We start from the raw sequence: 7,993 nt of genomic DNA on the forward strand, positions 1-7,993 counted from the left end.
TATGGGAGGAGTCAATCAATAGAGCAGACAAGCATTGCCAAGAATCAGTGTGTCTGAGGTATGCTTTTAGCTGAGCAGCCAAGGAGAGGCAGCCTGGCCAAATCTTTCAATCCTCGGGACTCATGTCTTTAATTCAAATTAAATTGATCATTCCTAACCGACTGGAGTAGTTGTTGTTGTTGACCTCTTTTTTTTGGACTCGACACAGGCGTCTAGGCAGTTTTCACTGCAGTCCCTGGTGCCAGTGTGAACTCACAACCTTCTTTTCCTGCCAGAAAGAAACAGCTAGAGCTTTTCCTTTGGATGACTACTGTGTTTTAAATGAGTGAGGATATATCATCCAGAGCCAAATTCTGCCCTCAGAAATGCAGGCACATTAATAGGGCTGGTTATACAATTCAAAGTTAGCAATTTATTCAGCACGTTTGATGCTTTTTATTCGTGAACTATCTGCAATCAAATTAAATTTGTTATGTATTTAATATGGTTCTACAAATCATTTTTACAAACATACTTGGGTCTAAGAACTTTAAGTGAATTGTTCATAGAAAGTATTTGGGCAACTAATCAGAATTCCTTATACTGAAGTTTGTGATTGGTCACCTAAGTCACATGGTGCTGCTATTTCTGTTCCTTGATTGAATAGCTTAATATTTATGAACTACTTTGACTTTTGTCAGAAACAAATTTCATTTCATGGGGAAACAAATTTTGTTTTTTGATTAATCACAAATATGTAACATTTACAAACATTTATCTGAATTTTTTTTTTATTTTTTTTGGTCAAATGAATATTCACAAACAGTGCCTAATAACGTTTTTAATTCAGAAAAGTGTTCATAAACAAATTTTTACACTATTTGACCAACTCTACACATCTCCCAATTATTTCCAGTGTAGCACATAACGAGAGCACTGCTGATGCCAAATACATCAGGAAGTTTGAATGGCTGAACACAGATGGGCATGAATGCACGTATACTCCTCTGTTTGTCATTTTCTAGCGATAATGTTTCACTTACTCTCAAATCAACAGACGTGGGCACACTCTAAACTTGAGGGGATGGTAAGCCATGGGTTTGCAATACAGTACCTATATTCCCAATAACCACAGGTTTTGATCCTAGAAGCACTACTCCAACTTTTGTAGGTAGATAAAATATGGACTGTGCAATTCATCATGGAGTTGTGGGGAAGTGGTGGCAGGTCTGTTGGAGGGAACCTTAACAATGGAGTGTCCTATTTGCATTGCATGGACATTAGAGTTTCCACAGCCCTTTTCATATATAGGGCTTTGCCATTATGTCTTTGGCCAGCAACATCCCCTGCATTGCTGCGTATGGATGGCTGTGAGTAGACTGTTTATGACGTGCTTAGGTCTGATCAATAAAGAGAGGGAAAGGAAATGCCTCTTTTGCAGTTTTAACCATAGCCCCTGAATACTGTAACATAGCCACACATGAGCACAGATAGAATATGATCAATAAAAGCTGTTGGTATTGAACTGTTTCACAAGACTGGTGTCACTAGCATAGGAGCAATGAAGAAAGTGTATGAAGCTTTGGCTGCTTTCCCTAACACAATCTGCATCCTGTGATCGCCTAAACCCAGTGACAACGGTTCTGCATCCCTCAATGGAGCCTCAACCCCTCTGTGGTGTGGTTTGTTTCAAAGAGAAAAGTAAAGAGCCAAACAAAATACAACAGGGATTACCTCAGCCAGAGAAAAGGCAAGCGAGGGCTTACTTCAGCTCCTTCCAAAGCAAAGGTCTTAGCTACATCTCATTTCAGTCATGGAATAAAGAGCAATATTTTCTTTCTTCTTTTGCCTTTCAGCGCCAGTCATGTTTCTAGCACTCCTCTCTTGCTGCTACACTTAACCACCACAGCACATCTGTGTGATAGGGCCTGAGCCAAAGCCCATTGAGACCAATGAAAAACCACATTGACTTCAGTGGCTTTCGGATCAGACCCACACAGTACTGGGCTAGAAAATATTAATTGCCCACAGCTGACTCAGCCCTGCACTCAGGGAAGGCACCTGTGGTTCTCACTACGGTATTTCTGAAGTGCTTGCTATCTTGGTGTCTAAGGGCTTGTCTTCACTGCAAAGTTAACTTGAGTTGTAGCTCAGGTGTTGCTGCAACTCACATCCCACCCATACACAAAAACCCTTAACTGGAATTGGCTGGCCCAGCGGAGATGTCCGCTGAAGCTTGAATTAGCACAACTCATCAGCTGCTTAGCAGCTACTCCTGCAACGTGGGCATAGGCTAGCACCATTTGAGTGCTGCTAGTCCTCTAATGCCTTCCCGCAATCCCCACCATGTGCTCAGAAAGGGCCAGACTAGTTCTCCCGCAGTTTCCTGGTAAACAATTCAGAGTGGCTCAGCTTATGCAGGGCTAGGCACCATGGGATCTAAACGGCTTAGTGCCACATCTGAGTGAGTGCAGTGCCTATGGGCGGCAGGTATAATAGGCCAGAGGAAGCTAAGCCTCCCCTGGCACAGCCACTGCTGACTGGCTGCCAGGTGCCTGGGCAGTGTGGTGGTCCCGCCTGCACTCCTCCTCTCCTCCTCCCCACTCCACCCCTTCCCTGAGGCCCCCACTGCCTGCCCGTGCCTGGTGAATCTCTCCTGTCCTCCACTCCGCCTCCTCTCTCTGGAAGTCCCAGCCACTCGCCACGTCCCTCCTCTCCTTCATCCCCCTCCCTGAGAGGTCTCCCTGCCCGCTACTTGCCCCATTCCTCCTCACTCCGCCCTCGGATGAGCAGATGTCCCGATTTTATAGGGACAGTCCTGATTTTGGGGTCTTTTTCTTATGTAGGCTCCTATTACCCCCCACCCCGTCCCGATTTTTCACACTTGCTGTCTGGTCACCCTGCCCCCCCTACCCCCCGATGGGGATGACAATGGAGGAGAAGAGGAATGAGGGGAGTGGTGGGCGAGGGAGCCTCGTGGGCGAGGAGAGGAGCAATGTGGTGAGTGGTGGTGGCCAATGGAGGGTGGAGTGGGGAGGGGGCAGAGGCCTAGGGCAGAGCAGGGGCAGGGACGGAGTGTGCGGGGGCATGGGAGGAAGAGCCAGGACAGGGAGCTATCCTCCCCCAGGGGAAGCTTCACCTGCCGCCCACGGCAGCTCCAGTATCAACCCAGGAGCTGGAGTTTTGTTTCACAGCATGGCCACTTTCACTAGAGCTAGGCAAACTTGAGAAGAGTAACTTGAGTGTAGATAACTTCAGTTAACTCTGCAATGAAGACATAGCCCTAGCTTCCTCTAACCAAAATAGGATTAACCCTTCCCTTGCCAACCTCTGATTGGAATCTATATACTTTGTCACAAAACCCATAAAAATACAACTGCAGCTCATATAGTGAAAGAAAACCATCACAGAAACTACGGTGTATATATCCTATGCACCTCAACTGTAAAAACAACGTGTCCCAGCTCAGCTTTGGATTGTCTGCATTCAACCAAAGTGGCATAGTCTGAACGTTTAGGTCCCAAGAACAGTGTGAGGCGAAAGGGATAAATCTGACACACCTGCCCTTTACTTCAGCCTTAGGCATCATAAAACTGCACCCCCCTCCCCACCTATTTGATCATTAAAATAACATGCTGGATTATTTTCCTAGTGTTAAGCTGTCACTTCTATGGTTTGGGCATCTTTCTGACTTCCAAAAAACCCCTGCTACCATCCACTTTGGCATTGGATGAATGGAGCAACCACCTTTTTGATATGACAGCTTGAATGGATGGACTGTTAAATTTAAAGTGATACCTTGGTTTGCCTCCCTAACCGTCAGACTGACACAAGCTCCTTTTGCTTCCTCTTTAACTGACTTTGTTCAAAGGATTTCCAAACCAAGACATGAACTCTTGTTAAAAAATTTGTCTTGAAATAAAGAAATCCCACCTGAAAGGCCAATTTGTCCATGCTGTTTAAATTTCCAAGTACTTGTGTGTCATGCCAGAGAGACTCATGATGCTAGAACTGCAGTCTGGTTACATTGGCAGTACCTGCCTAGGACGGGGTCGAAAGTTCACAAGGAAATTGAAATATATGGAAGAAAGGAGAAATTCATTTCACTACATTTAGAATAATTTAAACTTAGGTTTTCTATTCATTATGTACATCGGTGGGGAGAGGGCTGACCTACCTACTGCTCTAGTGGCATTCAGAGAATACATCGACGAGGATGATATAAGATATTATAGAGAAGAGAAGAATATAATGGGAGGATGTGGAGCTCCAGGTACCACTCACCATCTCCCTGAGCTAGGACTGTTCCAGTGATAGTGTATATGCTGCTCTTTGAGAAGTTGCACTCCGTATTTCTCTTAGGGGCACTCCCTTCTAGCCAACCCAGGAGAAGTATTGATGTGCCTCAGAGTATTGATGTGCCTTCTTCGCTCGAAAGACATAGGCTTACAAAAGGGAATAAATGGAGGGAACTGACAGCCTCCCACTGCAAAAATTGAAAATAATCCAAAAAGAGATTTGCTGTGTGAACAGCAAAGACCATTTTTTGCTATGAAAAATGAAACTGCGTGCTATCAGTTTTCATTGAAGACAAATCAACAAAGGGTCTGAAATCAGTCATGTTTGATATGTTTGAATAAAACCATTAACATTTATTTGACCCTGTTCAGATGTTACGATGATAGTGATCTGTCCAGCAACACAGGGCTTTAATGTTTCTCACATATTAGCTTCAACATGTGTAAATTGCAGCCTGGACTTAACTGTAGAAGTGTCTCTAACAGTAATTCCTGCTTGCCTTACTCAAGTAGTCCCAGTGAAGTCAATGGGAGTAATCATGTGAATAAGGCAAGCACCATTTGGCCTGAAAATCCCTACCACTCTAATTTGTGGGTCAAAGTTTCTTTGCCTGAGGAAAGGCACAATGCAATGCCAACAGTGAATGGCCTTTACGTGGTCCATTTCCAAGAGATATAATGATACCACCAAACCAATGGGACTGTATCCACATAATGAAATGTGACAATGCATTCATTTGTGAAGGATAAAAGAGAGCCATGGTAGTTAGGACAGCATTTGCATAATCACATTAACTTCAAGGACCTACTTTAAGATTGACCTAACAATGCTTCCTACTGTTGAGAGCCACAGCTGTCCATGCTGATCTGGCAATATGCTGGGGCAACCTGTGTTGCAGCTATCATCTCCCTGAGGATTCAGAAACCCAAAGGGAAAAATTGTGGGCTCAGAGATACCCTGTGAATATTTGGCTTCCCCTGGAGGTTTTAGTGTCCATGAAGCCCTGGGTTTTGAAGCTCCATTTATGTAGTATGTTCCTCTGTGAATTATGTGACCTCAAATACAATATTCTCTATTTTCCACAACCTTTCAGAGCACAAAGTGTGAAAGTACACACATGAGGCTGGAAATTACTTATTAAGAATGTTGGAATAGATAGATGTCAGATATGTTTGCGTAGCTGGGGGCATGTTGATTCTGGGCTTAAAAGAGATACAGAGATGATATAACGATTCAGAACAAATATTCTATATCTTATGGATCCTGGTGACATACATGTTGGCTTTAAAACATAGTTAGGGAAGGTTGGTTTGTATTCATTTTAAATGTTCCCTTGTACAATGGTTCCTGTACATAGATGTAGATGGCATTCTGTCCAAAAAATGTATTTGGCAAGGACTATTTCATAGGAGAACTATTCACTTAAAGTATTGGTGAATTTCATGTTAACTGCTGATAAACAGAAGTACAATAATCTAAATTCTGATGAAACAACAGCATCGCAACAGCTAGTCCCAAAGGCTGCTTTTTGACAAAGACAACCTTGTCCAATCCAAAATGTGACATTTGTTTTAAATATATCCAGAATTCTGAGATAAGCAAGGTGTTTCAGGATTAGTTTCTGGGAACCTGAAGCTTTAGAGGGAGTCTTCTTTCACTAACACTAGCCATGTCACAATTAGTAAGAAGGTTAGTACTATTGCAGGTAATGAAATTACTTAATGCTCCTTCTGTATTTGAAAACAAATAAAAGGGATCAATCAAAAAACAAAACAGTTTTAGCAAAAACGGTTCAGCCATTTCTGAGAATGAGGGTAGGGACTATTTTTTTATTTTAATTTTTGCTCACCTTAAAAAATAATAATCTTGCAACCATTTAACTGAGAAGTTCTGGTGCCTCCATGCTTGGGATCAGGGACTTAACATTTGGCAGAGTGATTGCTCTGCTGTCCGGGATGTGCCTTTTGTGAACCAAGTTTGGCCAAATTATAACACCTGAAAATCTGAGTTCACACATGCTCAGTAAAGATTTTTTGAGTTTGGTAGCTAAATTATCTGGAGATTCTGTCTGTACAGAGCATGCTCCATCCCAGGTTGCAGGGGCTGAGAAGGATATCCCGGAAAATGTTCCTCCCACTACAGAGGGCCGTTGTGGTGCCAGGCATCAGAACTAAGAGAAAGAGGATTGGCTCTCCCGTGCTCAGAATGCTTCCTCTGATAGCCCCAAGGCAGTGTAGAGGAGAGGGAGGAAGCAACCTGACTCAACTACTGAGGGATGAAGAGCAAAGTGGGAACAAGGATAGGCTGAGAGTGGTAAGAACTGGTGGAAGTGATCCTGTAATTAAAGACTGTATCATAACGCATACACACCAGGGAGACCACAGCCAGGGCCGGCTCCAGGCACCAGCTTTCCAAGCAGGTGCTTGGGGCAGCATTTAGAATGGGGCGGCAGTCCGTGTCCTGTGGCGGCAATTCGGCGGCAGCTCCGCCGCTCTTCCTACCATGGTGGCTTTCGGCGGTGACTGCGACTGCTTGGGGCGGCAAAATTGGTAGAGCCACCCCTGACCACAGCTGTGGTATCTCCTGAGTGCCTGGCTTTGCAACCTCAATGTTCTTTTAACATAGTTTTTTGGATGTAACTTTCTTTATATGTAATCAAAAAAAGGGGAATATTTTACACCAGAGTTCATTCAAGTTGAGAAGAGTAACTGAAAAGACGCAAATGGTAATCAAAGGTTATGCACTGTTTATATGTGAGCTAATTATTGGTAAAGTGTATAAGCACATTTACTTAACCGGGATGTTATTTATTTTGTGCAAATGTTTTACATCATTGGTGATAAGAAAAGGAGTACTTGTGGCACCTTAGAGACTAACCAATTTATTTGAGCATAAGCTTTCGTGAGCTACAGCTCACTTCATCGGATGCATACTGTGGAAAATACAGAAGATGTTTTTATACACACAGACCATGAAAAAATGGGTGTTTATCACTACAAAAGGTTTTCTCTCCCCCCACCGCACTCTCCTGTTGGTAATAACTTATCTAAAGTGATCACTCTCCTTACAGTGTGTATGATAATCAAAGTGGGCCATTTCCAGCACAAATCCAGGTTTTCTCCCCACCCCTTTTCCACACACGCAAACCCACTCTCCTGTTGGTAATAGCTTATCTAAAGTGATCACTCTCCTTACAATGTGTATGATAATCAAGGTGGGCCATTTCCAGCACAAATCCAGGGTTTAACAAGAACGTCTGAGGAACGGGGGCGGGGTGTAGGAAAAAACAAGGGGATATAGGTTACCTTGCATAATGACTTAGCCACTCCCACTGTAGGGTGGAAGTGGAACTGGGAACAGACACGAAGGCAAGACAACTGACTATCAATTTTCATGTATATTTTAGTAGTGGACGGGTGGAGGAAGATACAGGTTATGGATGAGATTCATTTGGCAGTTCTTAATAAAACTGCCCATTTGGGAACTGTTAATCCTATGAGGAGATGCAGCTTCAGATGGCTTAGATTTGAAACGAATCCTTGAGTTTGGTCCTTGGCTTCCTGGCAGTACCAAGGAGTGCTGCAAAGCAAACTCTGTAGGAAGGGGAGGTCTCAGTCACCCTGCAGTGACCCCTTGTAGTCCATTGAAGGAATAATTCTAACCTTCAACACACTCCTACAGCACTATCGGGATACATTGGGGCTATGTCTGCAAA

This window comes from Caretta caretta, chromosome 3, assembly GCF_965140235.1.
Source record: "Caretta caretta isolate rCarCar2 chromosome 3, rCarCar1.hap1, whole genome shotgun sequence".
NCBI classification, from domain to species: domain Eukaryota; kingdom Metazoa; phylum Chordata; order Testudines; family Cheloniidae; genus Caretta; species Caretta caretta.